The 27,969-nt window shown below is 40.5% G+C and overlaps 1 long non-coding RNA gene across 1 annotated transcript; it reads left to right on the forward strand.

Annotated features, from left to right (window-relative positions):
- Positions 1 to 904: 904 nt before the first annotated feature.
- LOC133236060 (uncharacterized) lies at positions 905 to 14,107 on the forward strand. Its single transcript, XR_009732724.1, has 3 exons — positions 905 to 4,448; positions 13,016 to 13,164; positions 13,807 to 14,107. It is a non-coding gene; the product is annotated as an uncharacterized LOC133236060 (long non-coding RNA).
- Positions 14,108 to 27,969: the final 13,862 nt, after the last annotated feature.

Here is a 27,969-nt window from a genome sequence, read left to right on the forward strand (position 1 = left end):
ATGGCACCCCACTCCAGTACTCTTGCCTGGAAAATCCCATAGGTGGAGGAGCCTGGTGGGCTGCAGTCCATGGGGTCGAGAAGAGTTGGACACAACCGAGCAACTTGACTTTCACTTTTCACTTTCACGAATTGGAGAAGGAAATGGCAACCCACTCCAGTGTTCTTGCCTGGAGAATCCCAGGGACGGAGGAGCCTGGTTGGCTGCCGTCTATGGGGTCGCACAGAGTTGGACACGACTGAAGCGACTTAGCAGCAGCAGCAACTATATGCTAGGCACCATGTTATGTATTTCAGTGTATGTAGTCTCATATAAATCCTTACAAAAAAACCCTGTGAGATACATGGTTTTACTCATGTTTTCAACTGAAGAAAACTGAGATTCAGAGATGCTTTGAACTGCTTTGTCAAGATCACTCAACTCTTTAAGTAGTAAAAACCACATAGTAAAACCCAACCTTTTGGACTCAAAGGCCACTGTTCTTTCCTCTAGACCTTGATATCTCTATTTGAATTAGCAACCTGATTAACTATCGGAACTGATAATACTTCTGCTACTTTTTAATATTAAAAAATTGTTGATTTAGATGTTATCCTGTCTTCTGAATCTGTTCATGAATATTTTCCCTTAAAAGATATAGACTTACATAATTAAATGGATACATCCTGCTTAAAAATTAATATAAACTTTTATAATTAATGAGCTTGAAGGAATCAATAATATCTGGATTTTGTGCACCATTAATAATAAAATCAGAAGTAACCCATAAAAATAGAATTCAAATTAAAAAACAGTGAGGCACACTGATGTTTATAGTAACGCAATAAGGAAAAAGTTAGATGGCCTAAAAAATATTTTAATTCTAATAAATTGGTTCATAGCTTTAATACCATTTTAGAAAAATTAACATGGATTTACTCGTTATTACCAAAACCCACATGTTAATACTCTATAATTCTAAAGGAAAGGTCCCCCAGTATTAGAGACCTGTCTTGTGCACTATTTCCGATCTTCTCCGCCCTACCTCTCATTCCAGCCTCTGCTGAAGGCTTAGCTCAGCTTCTCACTGAATAACCTGACAGTGACTTCTTCAGAGTGGCCTATACCAAGTACCCCTCCCTGCTCGGGAGCTTCTCCGACACTGTTGCCTGGGACGCCAGCAGGAATCTGGTAGCACAGGGATGTCCACACTTACAGGGACACTTCTTGACTGATGTGGGATGGAGTCAGTGGATAATCCTTCTCCCTTGCATACAAGCTACAGTTCTCAGTTCGAAAGCTCCTCAGAAGGTGCTGGCATGATCAATAGTAACCAGCTGACAATGAACACAACCTAACTGGCTTTTCCTCCCTCCCTTTTCACTCTCTCATCAATTAACCCTCTCTTCTGAAATTACTTTTTAAATAAACCAACTCCAAATATGCCTTTGACTCAAAACAAATATTCATGGGAACCCAGGCTAAGAGACCTACTCTAAAGTAAATTTTATATGTCTATAATATGGCTCTTACTAAGATTCTACTGTAGCTTTTTAAATAACCAGGTGTTTTTATATTATACATCAAATTTCTGGAAATAGTACACTTCTTCTTGTCCTATGGGTCTTGGCAGGTTTCTATCATGTGCCTTTTTGATATCTAGAATCAAATATGGCAAATGCAAATGTAGAGTTTGCATTTGAACTTCTAAATGACAAAAGGTTTGCTCAGTTTCAACTCTGCTTTATTTTTTAATAATTTTTAGAAAGTCACTTAGTTCATGGGGTCGCAAAGAGTCGGACGCGACTGAGTGTCTGAACTGAACTGAACTAACCTCTCTATGCTTCAACTATATCCTTTATAAAAATGATTTTATTTCCTACTTCATGGTTATCATAAGGATTCAATGAGGTAACATATGTGAAAATGCCTATTATAGGGACTTCCCTGGTGGCTCAGATGGTAAAGAATCTGCCAGCAAAGCAAGAGACCCAGGTTTGATCCCTGGGTTGGGAAGATCCTCTGGAGAAGAGAATGGCAACCCACTTCAGTATTCTTACCTGGAGAATCCCATGGACAGAGGAACCTGGAAGGCTATATACAGTCCATGGGGTCACAGAGTCGGACACGACTGAGTGACTAACACTACTACTACCCCTAGGGACTGGCAGATAATTGGCCTGGCAAGTAATGTTATCTGCCGTTCTTGTTATCATTAGTATAGATCACTGACTCTATTTGAAAGTCTGCCATCATGGGGATAAAATATCCATTTTGTGGAGTTTGTATTTTCACCAAAAACTTTTTGCAGCCATAAGCAAATATTTGAATTCATTTGGTGTTTGGAATCAAGATATATCCATAGAACAAACTGAGCAAACTTGTGTATGATCTTTGAAATGAGAAACTTCAAGGCTTATTTGCTTTAACGAACACTATTGTCTCAGAACCAACCCTACCCTGTCCTTCCCCCACTACTAAAAGTGTAGAACTTCCATGCAGTCCCTCACCAATTTAACAGGCATGGAAAAATCCAGGCATAACTGTTGAGTGTAAAGTAAACAATTATAGCATGTAAAATGCATAGCAACAGTAGTATGAGGTTAAAAAAAATAGCTGGGTTAATACATTGGCTAACTGGCCCGGAATTCCAGAGGTCCCGTTGCTAGATCCATATCTATTCCTGTCCTCACTGTGGTTTAGTGCCACTTGGTGGTACCTCAAGCTAAAGCTCAGCTATTGGAAATGTTTCTTGGGTCCTGTATTGATTGGTACTTCCAGGACAGTCTTGCTGATTCCAGGAACAATGAATTGGCACTTGTTTCATCAGTTTGATGCAAGAATGCTGGGCCATAACATACAAAGACACACCCTCTGCTTTCTAAGACAGAACTACTTGCCATCTAACCTTCTTTGTGAAATAACTTCTTTACTGATCTCTGAACCTTGACCTTGGTCACAGATTTCTACCAAACTGCTTTTAAGGAATTAGGTTTTCAGTACAATCTTTTAAAATATGTTTTATGTGGAATATATTATTTTAAAATAGCATTATACTATGTAATGTAATAAAAGGACAACAGTCTATCTTAGAGAAGAGATTCTAATTGTAATATTTCTTAATAGAACATATAAAGATATATTTTATTAGTGATGACAGTCTATCAATACATCTGTATCATTGGTAAGAGAGAGAAGAGGCTTAAGTTTTAGTAGATTGGGTTGCTAATTAAAGCCATAACAACTGTGAGGGAGTGAAATATATTACTACAGAAATTAACTGAGTCAACTTTAGGTATGTCAAATCAAAGAGGAGAAAAATTCCTCTTAGAAATAATCCTATCTGGAGGGTGAAAGAAAGACTAGACAACTATTTTATCTTGTAAAGATTGTAAAGTATAATTTAAATACAACTGAAAATGCAGATACTGACTTTGCAAAGGTCTAAATTTCAGATAATAATAAAACCCCCGGTACATTCTTCAGTATTCTGCAGCCAGCAATTAAAAGGTAGGTGATAATAATGTATTAGATATCACTGCTAACATTTACCCAATCAAAAAAACAGTCTCCATCCTTTCCTTTTGATCCTTTCACAGTAAACCACTAGGATTAGTGACACTAGTTAAAGTGAAGAGGGAAAGAGGAGGAAAGAAATCACGTACTTGCCACCGATTAAAAAGGTGCTATTTGTTAACAGTTGCTCACTGCTTTGGGAAGAAATTTTTCACGTCTCTGATTCTGTTGTCATGGCAATGGTAATGGAGATCTCTATCTTCCCAGCACTGCAATTCCATATAGCAATGCTTCTCTAAAGTGGGAGACAACTCAGGGAGAAAAAGCGCTGGGTAGGAGGAGAAGGCAATGGCACCCCACTCCAGTACACTTGCCTGGAAAATCCCATGGATGGAGGAGCCTGGTGGGCTGCAGTCCATGGGGTCGATAGGAGTCGGACACGACTGAGCGACTTCACTTTCTCTTTTCACTTTCATGCATTGGAGAAGGAAATGGCAACCCACTCCAGTCTTTCTTGCCTGGAGAATCCCAGGGACGGGGGAGCCTGGTGTGCTGCCATCTCTGGGGTCACACAGAGTTGGACACGACTGAAGTGACTTAGCATAGCATAGCATAGGAGGAGTGATCATTGTTGAGCCTCTGCTGGGTGCAGGGCATTTTGCATTGTCTCGTTTAACCCTGACAGCAATACTACTGGGAAGTATCTTCCATTTACAAAGGCGGAAACTGAGGTACCTAAGGCACCTTAGCCAAGACTACGTAAGCTGTGAAGTTGGAATTCAGATGTTCTGACCTTAGAGCACACACTATATTACAGTTCTTCTAGACCAAAGAAGTAAATAGTCTAACTTTTAACCCTAGGTCCTCAGCAAAAGGATGTGCAGGATGGTTCTACATACACAATTTACTCCTCACCACAACTCAGGAAGAAGAATTATGTTCATCACAAAAAGGTGAAATGACATATACAGGGAATGTAATTCCTGTTTGTAGAAATACTGGGGAATTGACACGTCTGTCTGACTATAAATTCCATCTTCTATCCACTCTCCCACTCTACCTATTATAACACGAAGTGGTGACAACATGTAGTGTGAAACCAGCCTATTAAAAATAAACCATGTATAAAACAGATGCAGAAGTACCAGCGTACTGCCCTATATTTATCTACAGCATAAGTGTTTAATATCATCCGGATCCTGGCTCTCAAACTGCTAAGCAATTTTGTATATTCTGAGACTATATGGGATTCAGAGATACTTCTTGCTATGTCAAAGTAACCAGTGCCAACGCATTCTGCTCTCTATCACCAATGGAGCCAAGCAAAATTGTGTAACTATAAAAAGATCTGATCTACTTGAATCTAGTTTATGCTATCTGGGGATATAAAGAAACTGATACCAAAATAAATGTTCATACTTCTGAGAAAGGCTTAGTTTGCATAATCAGAAGTCCCCCAGGTGACCATGCAGGAGTTGCTATCTGTTGATGGCTGCTCTCTCAGAGGAAACATACAAGAAAACATGAATAGAAACACTGATGGTTATTCATGGCCAGCACAATGCCACAGTCGAATGAGAGATCTGATTAAGACTGAGGCCACAGACTAACCTTATCTGAAAAATCACACTCATATAGCAAAAGTTTTATTAGAAATCCAGAGTATCAAATTTAACTACATAAACTCAATAGTTCACCCCCTATCAGAAGTTCAAAACTAAGAATACCAAATTTAAAAACCATTTGCCATGTCAGACGGTAAAGAGCCTGCACGCAACGCGGGAGGCCTGAGTTCAATCCCTGGGTCCAGAAGATCCCCTGGAGACGGAAATGGCAACCCACTCCAGTATGCTTGCCTGGAAAATCCCATGGACTGAGGAGCCTGGCGGCTACATATAGTCTATAGGATCACAAAGAGTCGGACACAACTGAGCGACTACACTTTCACTTTCACCTTGTCACTTTCATAGATTCAGCTTGCCTCATCTTCCTAGGTAACCGTGCCACAAAGAATTGTAATATATCTAAGCATGGTTGTTTCAATCTTTCAAGAAGTGAAAGGTAAATCAGTTAGGTAAAGGAGAACCTAATTAGGCACTTTTCTTGGTGTTTCTTATATCTCATTGAACTCTCCCAATATTGAGATATACAGAGTATTTTTGTATTAGAAAATAACCATCAATTACTCTCAAATTACATTTTTGAGAAGCTGTGACCCAGTTTGGGAGACTTCAGTTCAGTTCAGTTGCTCAGTCATGTCCAACTTTTGCAACCCCATAGACTGCAGCAATCCAGCCTTCCCTGTCCATCACCAACTCCCAGAGCTTTCTCAAACTCATGTCCATTGAGTCAGTGTTGCCATCCAACCATCTCATCCTCTGTCATCCCCTTATCCTCCTGCCTTCAATCTTTCCCAGCATCAGGGTCTTTTCCAAAGAGTCAGTTCCTCAGATCAGGTGACAAAAGTATTGGAGCTTCAGCTTCAGCATCAGTCCTTCCAATGAATATTTAGGACTGATTTTCTTTAGGATGGACTGGTTGGATCTCCTTGCAGTCCAAGGGACTCTCAAGAGTCTTCTCCAATACCACAGTTCAAAAGCATCAATTCTTCAGGACTCAGCGTTCTTTATAGTCCAACTCTCACATCCACATACGACTACTGAAAAAACCATAGCTTTGACTAGATGGACCTTTGTCGACAAAGTAATGTCTCTACTTTTTAAAATGCTGTCTAGGTTGGTCACAGCTTTTCTTCCAAGGAGCAAGCATCTTTTGATTTCATGGCTGTAGTCACCATCTACAGTAATTTTGGAGCCCAAGAAAATAAAGTCTATCACCATTTCCATTGTTTCCCCCATCTATTTGCCATGATGTGATGGGACCAGATGCCATGATCTGGTCATGGAAGCTTGCAGTTGAGTTCAGTCACTCAGTTGTGTCCGACTCTTTGTGACCCCATGGACTGTAGCACGCCAGGCTTCCCTGTCCATCACCAACTCCCAGAGCTTATCCAAACTCATGTCCATTTAGTCGATGATGCCATCCAACCATCTCATCTTCTGTTGTCCCCTTCTCCTCCCGCCTTCAATCATTCCTAGCATCAAGGTCTTTTCAAATGAGTCAGTTCTTCACATCAGGTGGCCAAAGTATTGGAGTTTCAGCTTCAGCATCAGCCCTTCCAATGAATATTCAGGACTGATTTCCTTTAGAATGGACTGGTTGGATCTCCTTTCTGTCCAAGGGACTCTCAAGAATCTTCTCCAATACACACTTCAAAAGCATCAATTCTTTGGTGCTCAGCTTTCTTTATAGTCCAACTCTCACATCCATACATGACTATTGGAAAGACCAAAGCTTTGACTAGATGGACCTTTGTTGGCAAAGGAATGTCTCTGATTTTTAATATGCTGTCTAGGTTGGTCATAGCTTTTCTTCTAAGGAGTAAGTGCCTTTTAATTTCATGGCTGCAGTCACCATCTGCAGTGATTTTGGAGCCCAAAAAAATAAAGTCTCTCACTGTTTCAATTGTTTCCCCATCTATTTGCCATGAAATTATGGGACTGGATCCCATGATCTTAATTTTTTGAATGTTGAACTTTAAGCCAACTTTTTCACTCTCCACTTTCACTTTCATCAAGAGGCTCTTTAGTTCTTCACTTTCTGCCATAAGTGTGGTGTCATCTGCATATCTGAGATTATTGATATTTCTCCCAGCAATCTTGATTCCAGCTTGTGCTTCATCCAGCCCATTTCTCATGGTGTACTCTGCATCCAAGTTAAATAATATATTATTTATTGTTAATATATTATAGAAAGATGACGATATACAGCCTTGATGTACTCCTTTCCCAATTTGGAACCAGTCTGTTGTTCCATGTCCAGTTCTAACTGTTGCTTCCTGACCTGCATACAGATTTCTCAGGAGGCAGGTCAGGTGGTCTGGTATTCCCATCTGTTGAAGAATTTTCCACAGTTTGTTGTGATCCACACAGTCAAAGGCTTTGGCATAGTCAACAAAGCAGAAGTAGATGTTTTTCTGGAACTTTCTCACTTTTTTGATGATCCAACGGATGTTGGCAATTTGATCTCTGGTTCCTCTGCCTTTTCTAAATCCAGCTTGAACATCTGGAAGATCACAGTTCACGTACTGTTGAAGCCTGGCTTGAGAGCCTTAGATGTCACATTAAATCCTTCCCTCATGGCTCCCAGTAAGTAAGCTAGAGTCACCCCAGGTCAGAAAATATGAATTTTTTCAAAAGCCTCATTGAGACTTAATTCATCTATCACATTATTCACCAATTTAAGGTGTACAACTCAATGATATTTAGTATAGTCACAAAGTTGTACAACCATCACCACTGTAAATTTTAGAACATTTTCATCACCCTAAAGATACTCCATATTTATCTGCAGTCACTCTCCAATTCCAGTGCATAGGTAACCACTAATATACTGTCTCTATCCATTTTTTCTACTCTGGACATTTCATATACACAGAATCATACAGTCTGTGGTTTTCTATGGCAGTTTTCTTTCACTTAATAGTTTATTTCAAGGCTCATCCATGTTCTAATATGTATCAGAACTTTATTCCTCTTATGAAATCGTTGTATGGATATACAATATTTTGTTTATCCATTATTTGGTTGATGGATATGTGAACTGTTTTCATGTTAGGCTCTTACTAATAATGCTTCCATGACCACTCATGTACAAGTTTTTGTGTTTTGGTAGTAGAGTTGCTGGGTCATATAGCAAACTCTGTGTTTAACATTTTGAGGAACTGCCAGACTGTTTCTAAAGTGGCTATACCATTTTACTCTCCCTAACAGTGTTTAAAGTTTCCAGTTTCCTTACATATTAACCAACATTTATTATCATCTCATTGATTATTCTTACCTCTTTGATTATAGTTCCTAGTAGGTGTGAAGTGGTATTTCCTTGTGGTTTTGACACGTGTTTTCCTGATTCTTAATGGTACTGAGCATCTTAACGTATTTATTGGCTAGTTGTGTATCTTCTTCGGAGAAATGTTTATTCAAGTCTTAAATTGTGTTACATTTCATTTTGAGCCTTTTTCTCTTGCTGAGCTGCAGGAGTCCTTTATATATTCTGAATACTAGACCCTTATCAGATAAATTATTTGCAAGCACATCCTCCCATTCTATGGATTGTCTTTTCAGTCTTTTGATAGTGTCCTTTGATATACAAATATTTTTGTTTTAATGTAATCCAGTTTACCCGCTTTTGCTTTTGTTGCCTGCACTTTTGGTGTCATATTTAAGAAACCATTCCCTAACAAGGTCATAATGATACAGACTAATTTTCTTTCTGAGAGTTTTACACTTTTAACTTTCTGTCTTTGATCCATTTTCAGTTAATTTTTGCATGTGCCACAGGTAAAGATCCAACTTCATTCTTTGCTGTATGAATATCCAGTTGCTTTAGTGACCCCTATTGAGACTATTCTTTACCATTGAATATTCTGGCATCTTTGTCAAAAATAAACTGACCTTAAATGTACAGATCTATTTGGGGACTCTCAATTATATTCCACTGGATAGGTCTAGTTTCACACCATAACCACACTGTCTTGATTCCTGTAGCTTTACAGTTTTGAAATCAGATTTTACTATATGCTTATTGGTTGAAGCTTTGATTCTTCACACTCAGAGAATTATAGGAGAAACTGCTGCTTTATTCTTGAATTATTATGCTTCTATTAATATATCCCAACATCATGTTGTCTTTTAATAATAGCATGATTCCACAGTACCTCTTATCTTGCTCCAAAAAAATTATGGACATTTGCAAACCACAGCTTTATTCCAATAAATATGACAGTGTGGGGGAAAAAAAGTAAACACTAGCCACACAATTTCAGCAGACAGATTTTCTTATCTTCTTTCTTCATAACAGTGGGAAGTCTTCTCCACTAACAAATAATGCTAAAGAAACAAAGCCCAGAGAGGAGGGGCAGGGACTGGAGATGGTGTATTTTTAGTCATTTTGATTAAATTATGGAGATGTGAAGTTGATAATTTATTGAAGGGGAGCAGGGAAGTCTATGTAAATGTTTGCAGATGAATAATTAATGTGACTTTCCGACATCACTAGGCCTTTAATTAAAGCCACTGTGAAATAAAGCAAGAACCAAAGAGCACATTATTATAGCAGATAATTGTAACTTTCTTATCCGAAGTAACATTTGAGAGTCCTTGCCTAATTTGCATCTTTAAAGGAAGATAGACCCTACCTAGGGTGACAGTTGTTTTTAATAGCCCAGTGTAACTACTTCCCTGTAGACCAAAAATCTATTAATACATTAATGAAGTTCCTCCTTCGAAAATTTTATCCAGAAAGTTTTGGGTTTTATTTATTGGTTTACTTTTTTAACTGTTGGATTGATTTCATTTTAGGGCAACATATTGGTGCCTCTCCACACTTAGAAAGTACAATAAATATCCAATTTCTTTTAGTATTAAGCATTAAATGTGCTGTTCCATCTGCTATTTACAACATCTGGTTGAACATCTGACTGCCTATGGGGGGCATTCCTCATCTCTTTCATTTACTAGTCTTCACTGTGTCTTTCTTACTCACTTTATTCTCATAGTCCCACTTTCTGGTCTGTTTTTACTCTGCTCCCTTTTATTCTCCTTCTTCTGTCTCTTTCACTACTGCTTTTGTCTTATCTTTCCCATTTACCTCTGCTTCCCCTCACAGTCTTATCCTTTACTTCTTTTCCCTCTGCAGTTTATTGCTTCTTGTTCTCACATATTCATTTTCCCAGTCTGCCTCTTCCTGCTCTATTGGATTTCCATTCTCCTTTTCATGACCGTCATACCTAGATGAACACTGACTCCCTAAGAGCTAGGTGGTTTCCCACCAGCTCCAGAGGCAACACTCCTTCCATAGAGAATGTTACAAATGCTAAGTAGATTCTTTACTGACTGAGCTACAAGGGAAGCCCAAGTATATACTAAATATATATAACGAACTATACCATGCCATACAGTTACTTCTTTTAAAAATCTACTTTCTGATACACTTTGGGTTTTGAGTCAAGACTTCCAGTCCTGATTTTTAACATTTATAAACTGTACACCTTTGGGAACATTGCTTTACCTCAAGGAGCCTCAATTTCCTCATTTATAAAAAGGAAATTGTTTGGGCTCTCTAAAGTTCTGTTAGTTTTATAAAGCTGTACTTATCCATAGGCATTTGCTGGCTGTCCAAATAAACCTATGTCTGGTAAAATTTTAGGTAACAAGGAAGATATTTGGGGGCAAAAAGACTCCCTTTGTAACATTTCTTGGATCTGTACTGTAAGGTAAGCACTGAACACGGAGACCAGGGAAGAAAAAGGAGAGAGTTTGAAGTCACAGTCCTCAGAACATCCAAGATGTGCGATGCCCAATGAGAGGAATTATTAAGCCTGACTTCCTGTCTCCTTCTACCTTATGGGTTCTTCAGATAGAGTTAGAGAAATTTCCTGCTTCCTCATATTCAGTACCAATACAGCACAACTGAGATTGACTGTGTAAATACTTACCCCTTATAATTATTTATGTGAGCTGCTCACTTTGTTTATTTGAATCTCTTAATTAAAATTTAGAGGCTCGTCAAAGAATTAAAACAATATCTCACATGCTAGTAAAGTACTGGTCAAAATTCTCCAAGCCAGGCTTCAACAGTATGTGAACCATGAACTTTCAGATGTTCAAGCTGGATTTAGAAAAGGCAGAGGAACCAGAGATCAAATTGCCAACATCCATTGGATCATCGAAAAAGCAAGAGAGTTCCAGAAAAACATCTACTTCTGCTTTGTTGACTATGCCAAAGCCTTTGACTGTGTGGATCATGACAAACTATGGAAAATTCTTAAAGAGATGGGAATACCAGACCACCTGACCTGCCTCCTCAGAAATCTGTACGCAGGTCAGGAAGTAATAGTTAGAACTGGACATGGAACAACAGACTGGTTCCAAATTGGGAAAGGAGAACATCAAGGCTGTATATTGTCACCCTGCTCTTTTAACTTATATGCAGAGTACATCATGAGAAATGCTGGGCTGGAGGAAGCACAAGCTGGAATCAAGATTGCCGGGAAAAATATCAATAACCTCAGATATTCAGATGACACCACCCTTATGGCAGAAAGTGAAGAACAACTAAAGAGCCTCTTGATGAAAGAGTGACAGAGGAAAGTGCAGAAGTTGGCTTAAAGCTCAACATTCAGAAAACTAAGATCATGGCATCCAGTCCCATCACTTCATGGCGAATAGATGGGGAAACAGTAGAAACGTTGAGAGACTTTATTTTGGGGGCTCCAAAATCACTACAGATGGTGACTGCAGCCATGAAATTAAAAGACACTTGCTCCTTAAAAGAAAAGTTATGACCAACCTAGAAAGCATATTAAAAAGCAGAGACATTACTTTGCCAACAAAGGTCCATCTAGTCAAAGCTATGGTTTTTCCAGTAGTCATTTATGGATGTGAGAGTTGGACTATAAAGAAAGCTGAGCGCCAAAGAATTGATGCTTTTGAACTGTGGTATTGGAGAAGACTCTTGAGAGTCCCCCTTGGACTGCACGGAGATCCAACCAATTCATTCTAAAGGAAATCAGTCCTGAATATTCATTGGAAGGGCTGATGCTGAAGCTGAAACCCCAATACTTTGGCCACCTGATGTGAAGAACTGACTCATTTGAAAAGATCCTGATGCTGGGAAAGATTGAAGGTGGGAGGGAAAGGGGACAACAGAGAATGAGATGGTTGGTTGGTATCACCGTCTTGATGGACATGAGTTTGAGTAAACTCTGGAAGTTGGCGATAGACTGGGAGGCCTGGCAGGGTGCAGTCCATGGGGTCGCAAAGAGTCGGACACGACTGAGTGACTGAACTAAACTGACTGAATATGTTATAATAAAAATTAGTGGAAAGAAATAGTGGCAGGGTGAAAGTAAGATGAGATATCAGATTAGGACAGATAATATATGCCAGAAGAGCCCTCAAACTTACTATGGGTCAGCTACAGATTTGACTCTGAGCTTCCTGACAGGTAATGTAAAGAGAAACATGATCAGTTAGAAGGTCCAGGGTTCTTACAAGGTAAACAGAACAGCGGTTTAGGAGCAGCATAACTATTCCAGGTGCCAAAAACAAAGAAAAGTTTCTTCTAGGAGTACTAATACAGAAAATGGTGTATAATGTAGTAAATCTCATAATCTGAACATCATCCTTACAGTTAATACAATAATATATTTTATGGATTATGTCTATTCTATTCTTCAACAGATAATACTTCAATGCCAAATTTCACTGCTTATCATATGTCCTTAAATTTCATGAAGCACAGTAGTAATCATGCTCATCATTTAACATTTCAATTTAATTGATATCATTTTAAGTTTTATTGTTCAGAACATAAAATTCTGTTCATCTATGTTTAGTCTTCAGAGTTTGTATGTTCAAATATTTATAACCATAGAAAATTAATTTTACTGAAATCCTAGGAGAAGGATCTGGAAGACATGATAAACTTTCACGGAAAATGTCAATTTAGCATGCCTCTGTGACCCAAACTTCAAAAACGAGTGGGGTTCTCAAAGGTAAACAAACAGAACTAGCCTGCCTCGAGGGGGTATAAAAAGAAGAGTACCAGGTAAGGATAACACAGCTTCAAAATAAATTGTTAGAATTGTGTTTTAAGATAAAACTATAATCACGAAGTCTCAACTGACAATTTAAACACAAAGGTAGCACTATAAATTGTGGATTATTTTTCTGATTTCTTGAGTTAACTTCATGGACTATTTCTCTATTGTTTATTCCCAGTTCCCTTCCTAGTCTTCCTGGGAATAAGTGATCTAACTGATCTATAGGATAAGCACTCTTATCACAAAAGTTTTACATATATATATATATATATATATATAGCCTTTGCCTGGGAGGCTATAGTAAAACACCATACACAGACACAAAGGACAAATGTATGGACACCATCGGGGGGAAGGGGGTGGGATGGACTGGGAGATTGGGATTGACATATATATGCGATTATGTAAAAAATAGATAACCAATGAGAACCTACTGTGTCACACACGGAACTCTACTCAATGCTCTTTGGTGACCTAAATGGGAAGTAAATCCAAAAAAGAGGGGATACATGTAAATACATTAGCTGATTCAAGTCTGCTGTATAGCAGAAACTAATACAACATTGTAAAGCAACTATACTCCAATAAATTTTTTTTAAAAACACAGATTAGGTGGCTTATAAACAACAGAAATTTATTTCTTCCAGGCCTGGAGGTTGGGAAGTCAGAGACCAAGGTGTCAGCAGATTCAGTGTCTGGGGAGACCCCCTTCCTTGTAGACTGTCATCCCTCACTATCTGTCCTCATGTTGTGGATGAGGCAAGAAATCTCTTCTGGGGCCTCTCTTATAAGGGCACTAATCCCATTCACTAGGGCTTCCTTCACAACCTGATCATCTCCCAAAGATCCCATCTCCTAACACCATCACCTTGGGAATTAAGGTTTTAACCTATGCATTTTGGAGGAACATAAACATTCAATCTACTGCATACATACATATGTACATATATATATATATGCACATACATATATGTGTGTGTGTGTATGTATTATTTGTTTAACCAGTAAGTCCTGTCTGACTCTTGTGACCCCATGGACTGTAGCCCACTAGGCTCCTCTATCCATGGGATTTCCCAAGAAGGAATATTGGAGTGGGTTGCCATTTCCTTCTCCAGGTGTATGTGTTTATACTATATTTTAAGATTATTAACAAACACCAGGAACTTTTAATATCAGTACTCAGAGTCTTGTCCTCCACAATAACTCGAGGTTCAGTAACAGTTTCTGTTTCCTTTCGCCTCCTGGAAATTTTACTAGTTATGATAGAATGTCCAAATTTCTTCTCCACATCAGAGGTTGCTTTTAGGGGTCTGACATCATTTGAGGTGAGGACACATCCCTAACACTGGCAAACGAACGTACCTGTGAGCTCTTTCAGTGCAGGCTCTATGGCTTCTTCAACTCTGTGTCTCTGGTGCCTAGCTAACAGTGCCTGGCACAAACAAGGGGACCGAAATAAGGGTTAATCTGAACTGAATATGTAAATAATTTATCATGATAAGTGGAACTACCAAGGGTGTTTATTCATGTCAGCTAATCAACAAGATTGCTTCCAAGAGAGAAATCAAATTAAGATCAGAAGATATACTAGATACAATAGGGAAAATGCTCTGAAGACATTTTCAAGGATAGCTTCATAAAGCTGAAGTATTCTTGTAAAATGCCTCAGGTAGATGCGTCAGGGACAGCATGTGGCATGATTACAGTGGCCCAGCTAATGCTATAAATAGTTATACTTCATAAGAATTTTATTTTATTTATTTTTTTTAATATGGATCCTGAGAAGAGGGGGCAGAGGCAGCAAAACTTTTTCATTTTTTCAAATCTTCACATGAAAACTGGAAGGGCAACTAGATAGCAAAGTCCAAAACCCAAGAACATTTATTTGAAAGTTGAATGACAAGACAATGCTTACAAACCACAAAACACAAATGGGTGTGTAGGTGACCCATTAATAGCCACAAAATTTGTATGGTACTGGTGTCTGTTTTATGGGGAAAACAAAGGCATCTTCTGATGGATTTGACAACAGAACCCCTTTATCAGTCAGACCCTTCAGGAAGGAGAAGCTGTTACAAAGTCAGGAGTGCAAGGAAAGGGCAGAACAATGAGGAGAAATAGATGGGAGTGCAATCAAAATTGAGCCGAATATGAGAAAAGGAGTAAGAATTTCTGGACCAAAATAGTATAGGTAAACAAAGCGAGAAAACCCTGGAATGCAAGCCACCATATTTTTAACACCACACCAAAGACAAAGTTCTGTAAAATTAAACAAACAAACAAAGACTCTTCCCCAAATCCTCTTCATTCTAAAGGTTCAAGAAATTTTCACTTTAAAATGAGCTAAGGAAAAGTATCAAAGTCAAAACAAACAGAATTATTTGAAAAAGCAAGGATCTGAATCAATCTCTCTCTCTCTTGCACACACACACACACACACACACACACTTCAGATTGTGGCTCATGCCTAGATCAGAGATACCCTCTCCCTTACACTAGGAACCATGAACTATTACAGATCTATTGCAAGGAGAATATGCATATCATTTTTCCAAGAACAGAACCAATGAACCACGTAGATCTATGCAGCTCAGAATTAGAGAGAGCAAAAGCCATCATAGGGCAGCTCTGCCTGACTCAGTATTATCCAAGTGGTACACGTGACCTTCTTGTCAACCTAGACAATGCATATTCATTCTTCAAGTCTCAGGTTACTTCCCCAAGGCAGTAAGAAATTGTGAAGTGTCTACATACAAGCTGACAAGCTAGCTTATTACTATTTAATGGTGCTGGCAGAAGACATGAGATGTCTAAATCAAAGACAGAGGACTTCATGACGACACAAGTGGTAGCCAAAGCTTCCTGTGTGCTGGGTCCTTGGGTCCTCCAAGGCTCACAAGGATGGCACAGGACAGTCTGGAGAGTCGTCCACATATGCAGTGGGCTGCATCACAGGAGAGGGGCACTGCACTTGGAGACTCGCCACTTTTACATTGAGTACGCAGCAAGCCTATTTTTTGTCTCAGGAAACATTCCCTTATGCTCAAGATTGCCTGCTGCAAACCCAACCCTGAGGAAAGGTTCAGGAAAAGGGAGCTCAGAGCCTTGTATTCTTGGCATATCCAGCAAGAGCACACAGCGATGCTCTGGGGCCATTGAAGATTGCTTCATAAACATCTTTATTTTTTACTTATATCTTACTGTGTTCTAGCTATCCATGTACATGTCTTTTTTTCCAAGTACACTTTGAGCTTATTAAGGACAGGAACTACGTGTTTACATATTTTATCTCTAGCAACTACCTAAGTGCAATGTTTAGTACTTAAAAAGGAGTCACCAAATGAGCAATGGATGTATTAAATTAAATCTACCATGGTTAAACAGACATCTCTCTCAAGCACTCATCTCGGTGAGAAAGCACCTCTTGCTGGGGATACTTGCCCCCAAGGCGTTAACTGGCCTGCTCCTCATGGCCCAGGCTCTTGAGCATATATGTGCCACTAGGACAAATGGACATATAGATGGCTTTCACTTCATAAAAGGAAACACAACTTTTATAGATGATAATAAAGTCCAGAAACTCCAAGGACTCTCCGGAGAAAGGGACTAGATAGATCAGAGTTCCTGACCCTGTATGAAATTCTTCCTTCCCTTTGGGTCTCCTTGCAGATGACTAATGCCCTAGTCACATTTCCCTCTAGGTTGTAAAGTTGTGCTACTTTATATTTCCAAGCTGCCCAATGTGTCTTTTCTTTATGTCCAGGAGCAGAGCTGGGAAAGGCTGGACATTCAGGCCTTTATTAAATGCCAGGGCATATAATACGGAAACAGAGAAAGTGGCATCGACCTTGATGGGCTATAAATTTGTGTCACACAGGCCCCATTTCATCTCCTGGGGCCTTAGGTAAGGCAGACAGCTGTGGAGTTCCTGCTTTTTAATTCCCTGAGCTTCACTCCTGATCCACACCACACCCTCCTCTGGACCAGGAGTCCCACTTGCATCAAACACTGTTTTGTCAGAAAGTCTGTTTTTCCACAATTTAGAGGCCTCCACTTTGTCACATTGCCATCTGTGTGATGCTTCCACTTTTAAGGGTGACCGTACCCATTTTGTCTTAGCTTGAGCTGCGGTGACAAAGTACCTCAGGGACTTCCCTGGCCGTCCATGGATAGGACTCCATGCTTCTTCTTCAGGGAGCATGGGTTCGATCCCTGGTTGAGGAATTAAGATCTCACAAGCCGAGCAGTGCAGCCAAATATGTGCACTATGTGACTCAAACGAAAGACATTTATTTTCTCACAGCTCTGGAGGCTGGAAGCCTAAAATCAGGTGCCAGTGCAGCTGAGCTCCCATGAGAGCTCTCTTCCTGGCCTATAGGCCTTCTTGTTTTATGCTCACAGGGCCTTTCTTCCGTGGGTGCTCATAGAGAGATACTCCTCTTCTTCCAAGGGCATTAATCCCATCATGAGGGCCTCACTTTCATGGCCTAATCCCAAACCAATTATCACCTAAAGGCCCCTTCAAATACCATCACATTAGTGGTTAAGGCTTCAACATAGGAATTGTGGAGGAACACACTCAGTCCATACCACACCTGAATAAACCAGGATAATCTCCCATTTTACAGTCAGCGGATTAGCAAACTTAATTCCACCTGCATCATAGTTCCTCCTTTTAAAACTATTTATTTATTTTTGGCTGCGCTGGGTCTTCCTTGCTGTGCAACTCTTTCTCTAGTTGCAACACATGCGGGCTCCTCTCTAGCTGCAACACATGCGGGCTCCTCTCTAGCTGCAGTGCACTGGCTTCTTACCGCAGGGGCTTCTTGTCGCAGAGCACAGGCTCTAGGGTGTGGGTTTCAGTAGTGGCAGCCGCAGGCTCCACAGCACAGGCGCAATAGTTGTGGCACACAGACTTAGTTGCTCCATGGCATGTGGGATCTTCCTGGACCAGGGACTGAACCCCTGACTCCTGCATTGGCAGGCAGATTCTTTACCACTGGGCCGCATATAAACTAACATTCACAGGCTTGGGGATTGGGATATATACATATTTGGGGGGAACCCAATGGTTTTCTCAAAAAAAAGTAACTAGTAAGTAGCTGACAGGAGCTAGAAAATATTAGAGGTATGCATTGCCACTACTTCTGGTGTTTACTTCCCAGAAAAAAATTCACTGTAATTACTGATGTCTCTCTGCTCCAAGGTGATGGAATGATTTATCTGGTAGGTAATTTGGGGAGAATAAATTAGGCATGCTTGACCTGGAGCCTGCCTCTTTTGGGGGGTATGAGGTATCTATAGGAAAAACTCATATCACAGCTCCTTTAGGGACTTTGTTCTGCTGGGAGCAAGCACTGACTGGAAGGCTGCAGGTGAGGCTTACTAAGCCTGGGCTCCCCTTCATAGAGGGTGAAGGGGAAACTGCCAGTCCTGAGCTCAGCATCAGCAGACCCACCTGGCAAAGAGACCTGAAGCCAAATCCTGCAATCTGGCTTCTATTGGCGATAATGGTGATATTTTGGCCCCATCTTTTGTCTTATTTGGCTGCTACTTTCGTCGTATTGGGCTTCCCTTGTGGCTCAGCTGGTAAAGAATCCACCTGCCATGTGGGAGACCTGGGTTTGATCCCTGGGTTGGGAAGATCCCCTGGAGAAGGGAAAGGCTACCCACTCCAGTATTCTGGCCTAGAGAATTCCATGGACTGTATAGTCTATGGGGTCACAAAGAGTCGGACACGACTGAGCGACTTTCACTTTCACTTCACTCGTCTTATTCATTAAACTTCAGAATCCAGGTGAGAAAGACAAGTACATTTATTGATACTCTATCATGGACCTCAAGAGGAAGCACTTAATTCATAAGACGCTATTTATTTCCCCAGGATGTCTCATTTCTCCATAAGTGATTATTTTCTGAGCATAGAACTTATTGCGGGAAATACTTTAGTAGCACAATGATGAAGAGGCCAGGTGTCATGTTATATTACCTAAATGCAAACACTGGCCCCACCATTTAAATGTTGTGTGATGCTTAGCGAGGTACTTAGCCTCTTTGAGCCTCCGTTTACACCTGTAAACAGGAACACTAAAGCCTGATGCTTCTCAGAGTTGTTGTGAGTAGTAAGTCAGACAATAGAAGTGAAACACATGGAACAGTGCCTCATTCCCTGTACGCATTCAGTGCATTATGGCGTATACATATTTGTATCTCAAAACTTTCTTTTAGTGAAACGGGGTTTTCTGAAGCTAGGATATGTCTTATTTGACTTTATATTCCCAGGAAAAGCACGGAGCCTATCACAGAGCAGAACTTAACACATGAATATATGAAATGAGAAATAAATTGAAAACTAAGGTGAGAGAAATGTTCTAACATATAGCACAATTAGTCTACTAAGCTTAACAGCTAATACTAGAGATTAATTTCCACTTAGCCAGAAAGTCAACAGAATATGTGGTTTTTAAATTAATTGCAAATGCATTTTGTCCAGTTTTGCATTGAAAACTGTCTTTCAAGAATAATCCCAAAGTATTTTACTATTGCCTGATGCAATCAATTTCAGCTGAAGCTGAAACTCCAATACTTTGGCCACCTGATGCGAAGAACTGACTCCTTGGAAAAGACCCTGATTCTGGGAAAGATTGAAGGCAGGAGGAGAAGGGGACAACAGAGGATGAGATGGTTGGATGGCATCACCGACTCGATGGACATGAATTTGAGTAAGCTCTGCGAGTTGGTGATGGACAGGGAAGCCTGGTGTGCCTTCAGTCCATGGGGTCGCCAACTGATATGACTGAGTGACTGAACTGAACTGAACTGGGGCAATCATGAGTCACTCCTGCCCTCTAGTGGAAAAAGTAATGTAATGCACATGAAGGCCATATTCTTATCAGCTAACTGACTCGTTGAGAACATTGCCTGAACCAGGAATAAGCAGTTCTGGCTGGTCAATGGGCAGTTGTAAAATACTGTGACTAAAATTGTTTTTTAACTCAAAAAAAAAAAAAGACAATTTTTTATTCAATATTTTTCTAAATACCCATCATTTGATTTTAAATTTTGTATTAATATCTACAATAGAAAACTTACTTGTATTTGTAATTTAGTCCATCTGGGAAGTCAATCATATTAAGTATGTTTCACTTTTTAAAAATTTGCACCAAGTGTAATAAATACATTTCAAAATAAATAGTCATGTGAAAATTGAAACAAAAAGCCACAAGTGAAGAATGCCATTTAGAAGTATAACAAGTCACTCAAGAGCACTTTTAGTCTGTTACTACTTAAATACTCATGATTAATCCCTCCAGTTTCTAACCTCAGTTTTCAAACCAGTTCCATATCACTGAAGCTCTGCAGAGGAGACACAAATAGCCTCAAATTTAATCCAAACTTTTTTCTGGGCATCTAGAATGTGCCAAAGTTAGGAAAGAGAAAAAGTTGGTGGAGTATACCAAAATGAAAAAGATATAGTCTCTACATGTAAAGAGAGAAGTACATGTACACATATACCAGTAAACTGGAAAGAAATCTACCGTAATACTATTCTGTTGGTGGTACAAACTCAAAGACATGAAAGTAAGGGAAAACTTTGCCCTGAAATCGTCCTAAAGTAAGTAGTAAATGAATAAGCTCTTGAAAGACAGATACATCTTCAATAAAAATATACAAGGGAAAAGTTACCTCAGGTGGAAGGGAAAAATGAACTAATAAACATTAATGGAAAAGCACAGAATGAATTTTGGAAAAGATGAATAGTCAGGCATGGATGCAATGGCAGATACATTCAGAAATGAAATCAGAAACATGAGCTAGTTACAAATCATGCAAGCTGTGAATGCCCTCCAAGAAATTTGTACTTCTCATCTATCTCCAAGAACAGTTAGTGAAAAAATTGAGAGGTCACAATAAGACTCACATTTTTAGAAAAAAAAAAAAAACAAACATTTTACTATAATTCAGAAGATAAAAAAGAGAAAGTCTAAAGCTAAGGAGATCAGTTTTAAGGCCACTGCTAGAGTCCAGGCCAAAGACTCTGGACTCCAGTTGGAATAACGGCAATAGAGAAAGAGACGCTGACACACGATGCTTCAGGAAAAGTGCGATCAAGATGGCAGGGCAAGAGGACATGGAGGTCACCCCCACAAAGAACATGTCGAAACTACATCTACAGGTGGAACAATTCCAACTGCAAACTGGCAGAAGGACTTCTATACAACCAAGTCTATAAGAAAGATACACATGTAATTGGGTAGGACAGAAGAAGAGATGAGTCAGGACCTGTGCCCCCAGGAGGGGTCTCAGAGGAAAAGGGAGATCGGATGGGCAGAGACTCACCCCAGCGAGTGAGTGGGTTGAGCCACAGACTGGGCATTCCAGTCCTGGGGTCCTGTGTGAAGGAGCCAAGCCTCCTTGGCTGGCCAGAGAACTGTTGGGACAGAAACAGAGGCTGGAGAAGCCTAGGCTCTACCTGTGAAGAGTGTGCACAGGATGACTTGGCAAGAGAGGTCCGCTCCAGCAGGTGATGGGCTTCCCACCTCCACCTCCAGCCCCAGCCTGAACTGACGGAACGTTCCTGCCCTGCTCACTTCACGTCACAGTGCAGCACTGGGCCTGAGGCAGCCAGAACTAGGGAGAAAAACTCAACCCTGGGACTCAGAGGAGGCAACGTAGTCCCATGGTGGAGCCTAGGAGGGGCAGCAGTGGCCACTGTTGGTGCTTCTTGAAGCAGCACCCTAGAGGCAGATTTCTGGGAGCAGCCACTTTGTCACAGCTCACTCCCTAATACAGAGAAACCTCACAGACCTCACCTCCCATGCAGAGCAGGTTCAAGACAATCAGCAACAGCAGAGGCTGGAAACAAGGATCAGCTGGGAGACATAAAGGGGTCTCGTCCCCAAGGCAGGGCAGACAGACATCTGTCCTGCAGCTGCCGAATTTCCTGCCCCAGCCCAAGCCCAGTGAACACTCCAGCGCTGAGGCACTGGATCTGGGGCAGCTAGGACTGGGGAAAGACTCCGACGTAAGCTGTGTCTAGGTAGAACCACAGTCACCTACACAGGCAGCGCAGAGGACCTGTGTATGCCCAGGAGCCCCATTTGCTTCAGCACTGCCCTCCTCTGAGGAAAGGGCCAAGGGCAGGGAGAGGGGAAAGCACACGCTTGGTAACCAGCAAGGACCTGCTATACAGCACAGGGAACTCTTCACTGTTATGTGGCAGCCTGGATAGGAGGGAAGTTCAGGGGGAAATGGATACATGTACATGTATGGCTGAGTCCCTTTGCCATTCATCTGAAACCATCACAATACTGTTAATCAGCTATACTCTAATACAAAATAAAAGGTTTTTTAAAAATTCAGTGTTAAGAAAAAGTTGAGCAAAAAAAAATAAATGACTACCATGAAAAAGGGCATCCCTGGTGGCTCGGATGGTAAAGAATTCGCCTGCAATGCAGGAGACCTGGGTTCGATCCCTGGGTTGGGAAGATCTCCTGGACATAGCAACCCACTCCGGTATTCTTGCCTGGAGAATCCCATGGACAGAGGAGCCTGGTGGGTTACAGTCCATGGGGTTACGGAGTTGGACACGACTGAGCAACTAAAAACACACACCATGAAAACAAGCGGGGAGCAGAGAGGCGGATGGGGCATAGAGCCAGCTCAAGCCTGACCTTCAGGGCTTCTGCTCCAGCAACTTCACAGGGTGGTGACGGCTACTGTGAAGAGAGGAAGTCCCTCCTCACACTCGGTGCCAGCTCTAGCCTCTCCACCTCCAGCCCGCCTCCTACCAAGGTGACAGCTGCCAGCACACCCTGAGGAAAGACAGAACTGATGTTCACAGCTAATACAGCCCTCCCACCAAAGACACTGGGCACTCACTCTGTATGGAGCCATTCCACATAAGAACACCTCTTCAAGTCCACAGTAGGTGACGGTTTCACCTGATTCACAGAACCAGAGAGAGTCAAGTAAAATGAAAAGCCAGAGGAACTTCTCTCAATTGAAAGAACAAAAGAAAATCAGAAAAGACAGATAATGAAACGGAAACAATTTGCCAAAGAATTCAAAACATCGGTAGTAAAAATGTTAACTGATTTAGGGGAAAGAATTGATCTAAACACTGATCACGTGAACAAGGATCTAGAAAATATAAAAATTACCTAATCAAAAATAAATAATTCAATATCAGAAATTTTAAAAACACACTAGAAGGAATAAATAGCAAGCTAAGTAACACAGAAGAATGCATAAGTGATCTGGAAGTCAGAATAACGGAATTCACCCAAACAGAACAGCAGACACATGAAAAGATACTCACTGCCACTAGTTATCAGGGAAATGCAAATCAAAACCACAAGGAGATATCACCTAACACTTATCAGAATGACTATCATGAAAAAGATAATAAAAAACAAGTGTTAATAAGGTTGGGAAGAAAAGGGAACCCCTGTATACTGTTAGCAGGAATGTAAATTGATACAGCCACTACAGGAAACAGTATGGCGGTTCCTAAAAAAAAAACAAAAAATAGAAATGTCATACAATCCAGCAATTCCACTTCTGAGTATTTATACCAAAAAAAAGAAAATGCTAATTTGAAAAAGACATATACACTAAAATGTTCACAACAGCATTATTTATGGAAGGAACCTAAGTGTTCATCAATAGATAAATGGATAAAGAAGATGTGGTACATATACAATGGAATATTAGTCACCCATTAAAGAAAAAGAATGAAATCTTGCCGTTTGTGACATCAGTTCAGTTCAGTTCGGTTCAGTGGTTCAGTCGTGTCCGACTCTTTGCAACCCAGTGGACTACAGCACGCCAGGCTTCCCTGTCCATCACCAACTCCCGGAGCTTGCTCAAACTCATGTCCATCGACTCGGTGATGTCATCCAACCCTCTCATCCTCTGTGGTCCCCTTCTCCTCCTGCCTTTAATCTTTCCCAACATCAGGGTCTTTTCCAGTGAGTCAGTTCTTTGCATCAGGTGGCCAAAGTATTGGAGTTTCAGCTTCAGCATCAATCCTTCCAATGAATATTCAGGACTGATTTCCTTTAGAGTTGACTGGTTTGATCTCCTTGCAGTCCAAGGGACTCTCAAAAGTCTTCTCCAACACCACAGTTCAAAAGCATCAGTTCTTTGGTGCTCAGCTTTCTTTATAGTCCAACTCTCACATCCATACATGACCACGGGGAAAACCATAGCTCTGATCATGTGACATGAATGGACCTAAAAGGTTTTATTCTAAGAAAAATGTGTTAATGGAGAAAGACAAATACCGCATGATTTCACATATATGTGGGATCTAAAAAGCAAAACAAACAGGTTCATAAACAGAGAAAAAACTCGTGGTCACCAGAGGGGAAAGGGGTGAGAGTTTCATCAAAACAGGTGATAAGGATTAAGAGGTGCAAACTTGCAATTATAAAATAAGTAAGTCATGTGGATAGAAACTATAGTTAATAATATTGCAATATATGTGCATGGTGACAGAGAGTTACTAGATTTATGGTGATCAATTTGTGATGTATATAAATGTTGAATCATTGTGTTTTACACCTGCAACTAATACATAATATTGTATGTCAACTATTCTCAATAAAATTAAAAGAGGAAGGATAAAGAGAAGAGATCAAAAGTATGCAAATTCATGTTCTAAAATAAGGAAATTTTTAACAAAAATCTAAGTCACATATTGCTTCTGTGCCTTAGGGTTTTCATTGGTAGAATAAAATGATGAGATCATGATAAATTTCTAGGGTCCTTTTTAGATCTAAATTTGATGATTCTTTAGTCCAAAAATTAGTTAAGGATATGTATTTGAATTAACATGTAGTTGGCACTTGATAATCCAGGTAAAGGGCTTCCCTGGTGGCTCAGATGGTAAAGAGTTTGCCTGCAATGCAGGAGACCTGGGTTCAATCCCTGGGTTGGGAAAATCTCCTTGAAGAGGACATGGCAACCCACTCCAGTATTCCTGCCCAGAGAATCCCCATGGACAGAGGAGACTGCTGGGTTACAGTCTATGGGGTCGCAAAGAGTGGGACACAACTGAGTGACTAACACCTTTAATCCAGGTAATGTAGAATTTATAAAAGATATAAAAATTGTACACAAAGGGGTGCAAATTGAAGTGGTGGGAGGTGGAAAGGCATGACATAACAGAACTCTACAGATAAAGCTGAAAGATGAAGCCTGTGGACAGATCTTTAGGGAATCTGAGTATCTCATCTTGTGGAATGGCACTAGCAGAAACTCAGATGCCATCTTTGACCTCTCTTCCTCACCACCCACCATGCCAACTGATAATTCTGCCACTCCATCTACCTATGTCCATCCTCACTGCCACTTTGCCAGCTCAGGCCACCATCTTCTCTTGCACCTGTGACTTAAATTCTCTCTCTCTTTTAATATGTAGAGAAAAGACATACAGACACAAGGCGGGGAGGAGGGGTGGGATGATATGAGAGCTTGCAATTGGCATTTATACACTACTGTGTGTAAAATAGATAGCTAGGGAGGACCTGTTATAAAACATAGGAAGCTCAGCTTGGTGCTTTGTGATGACCTGGAGAGGTGGGATGGGAAGTCGGGTGGGAAGGAGCGGATTTATGTATACATATGTCTGATTCACTTCATTGTGCAGCAGAAACTAATACAACACTGTAAAACAACCATATTCCAGTTTAAAAAAATGTATTAAGTATTTCTTTTTAAGAAAGTTAGTTTTTGAAAGTAATGTTAAAAAATTCAAAACTTTCCCAAAGGTATACAATAAACATTTCTCTCCCATCCCAGGCCCCCAGTGGCGCAATTCCCTTAAAAAGAGGAGACCCAGCTAATCAAAGCTGTGTAAGTCCTTTCAGAGACATTTTATCCATACACAAGCATATATGTATTTATGTTGATTTTCTTTCCCCTCTGTTCACTTTGTTTGGGACCTTGTTTTGTCCCTTAATAACACAAACTTTATTTTTCACATTTGCAAGTGTATCTGTGGGGTAACTATAAACTTATAATGCATTTAATCGTATATTTTATTGGACAGTATCTATTATTCCACAATATCTGCTGCTGCTGCTAAGTCGCTTCAGTCGTGTCCGACTCTGTGTGACCCCATAGACGGCAGCCCACCAGGCTCCTCTGTCCATGGGATTCTCCACGTAAGAACACTGGAGTGGGTTTCCATTTCCTCCTCCAATGCATGAAAGTGAAAAGTCAAAGTGAAGTCGCTTAGTCATGTCCGACTCCTAGCGACCCCATGGACTGCAGCCTACCAGGCTCCTCTGTCCATGGGATTTTCCAGGCAAGAGTACTGGAGTGCGGTGCCATTGCCTTCTCCTCCATAATATCAGCAACTCTTAAATTTATATATTTCCATTTCTTTTTCATGCTCCTCTTTACTCTTCACCCCAATAACAGCACATTCCCATTACTTAAACTACAGAAATGTTGGGGGCTTTTTCCCCTTAGGGTATAGTGTCTTTTCTGGAAAATTTTTCTCTGTCATTTTTGTCTGAAATATGTAGATGCAGCAATTTTCTTTGTCTATTCATGTTTTTACTTGACCACAGCTGTTCTCAGTAAGTTTTCCCCATATATTATGGTTCAGGGCTAGAGATTTGAATTAACTTTTTTTCAAAGATTTAATTTGCATTTCTGTTTTTTGTTCTTATCTTGCATTGATTTCTGACAGAAAAAGAGTTTAGTGCCATCTTTACTTGGCCATTTAAAAAACAGAAGCCTCTATAATAAAGTTTTATTAGTCTCCCTACCTCTGATCTTATCCTTAAACCCATTTTTTCAATTATAACAAGAATGACCTAAAATTCAGATCAATCCTATCAGTGTCCTTCAAGAAACCCTTTCATGACTCTGTATACTCTTAAGATAAAGACCAAACATCTCTATGATCAGGCCTCTGTCCATGTCTCCTGCCTTGTCTGTTTTTCTCCAATCCCTCATACCTAGTATTACAGCATAATGAGTTTCTTTTAGTTACTCAAACTCTCCATAATCTGTTCTGCCTCCAGGCAAGCAATGTGCTCTTCTCTGTGCCTGGAATATTCTTCTCCTGACCTTGATCACTCAGTTACTTCTCAACCCTTGATAATCCTTCATGGGGTTGGTTCAGTCTCTCAGTTGTGTCCAACTCTTGTGACCCCATGGACTGTAGCCCACCAGGCTCCCCTGTCCATGGGATTTCCCAGGCAAGAATACTGGAGTGGGTTGCCATTTCCTTCTCTAGGGGAATTTTCCTAACCCAGGGATCAAACCCACATCTCCTGCACTGCAGGTGGATTCTTTACCACTTGAGTCACCAGGGAAGCCTGATAACCCTTCAGCTCTCAAAATAATAATGACCATTTTTTATTGTTTACTGAGGTACTGTCGGAGAAGGCAATGGCAAGCCACTCCAGTACTCTTGCCTAGAAAATCCCATGGATGGAGGAACCTGGTGGGCTGCATTCCATGGGGTCTCTACGAGTCAGTTGTGACTGAGCGACTTCACTTTCACTTTTCACTTTCACGCAATGGAGAAGGAAATGGCAACCCACTCCAGTGTTCTTGCCTGGAGAATCCCAGGGACGGGGGAGCCTGGTGGGCTGCCGTCTATGGGGTCGCACAGAGTCGGACACGACTGAAGCGCCTTAGCAGTAGCAGAGGTACTGTGCTAAGCAATTTATATGCACTGACATTTATTTTCACAGAAAACCAATAAGGTGAGTACTATTATTTTCCCCATTTCAAATATGAAAAAACTGGAGGTGGTAAATATCAAGAACTGTGTCCAAGGTGGT

This window comes from Bos javanicus, chromosome 1 (assembly GCF_032452875.1).
Source record: "Bos javanicus breed banteng chromosome 1, ARS-OSU_banteng_1.0, whole genome shotgun sequence".
NCBI lineage: Eukaryota > Metazoa > Chordata > Mammalia > Artiodactyla > Bovidae > Bos > Bos javanicus.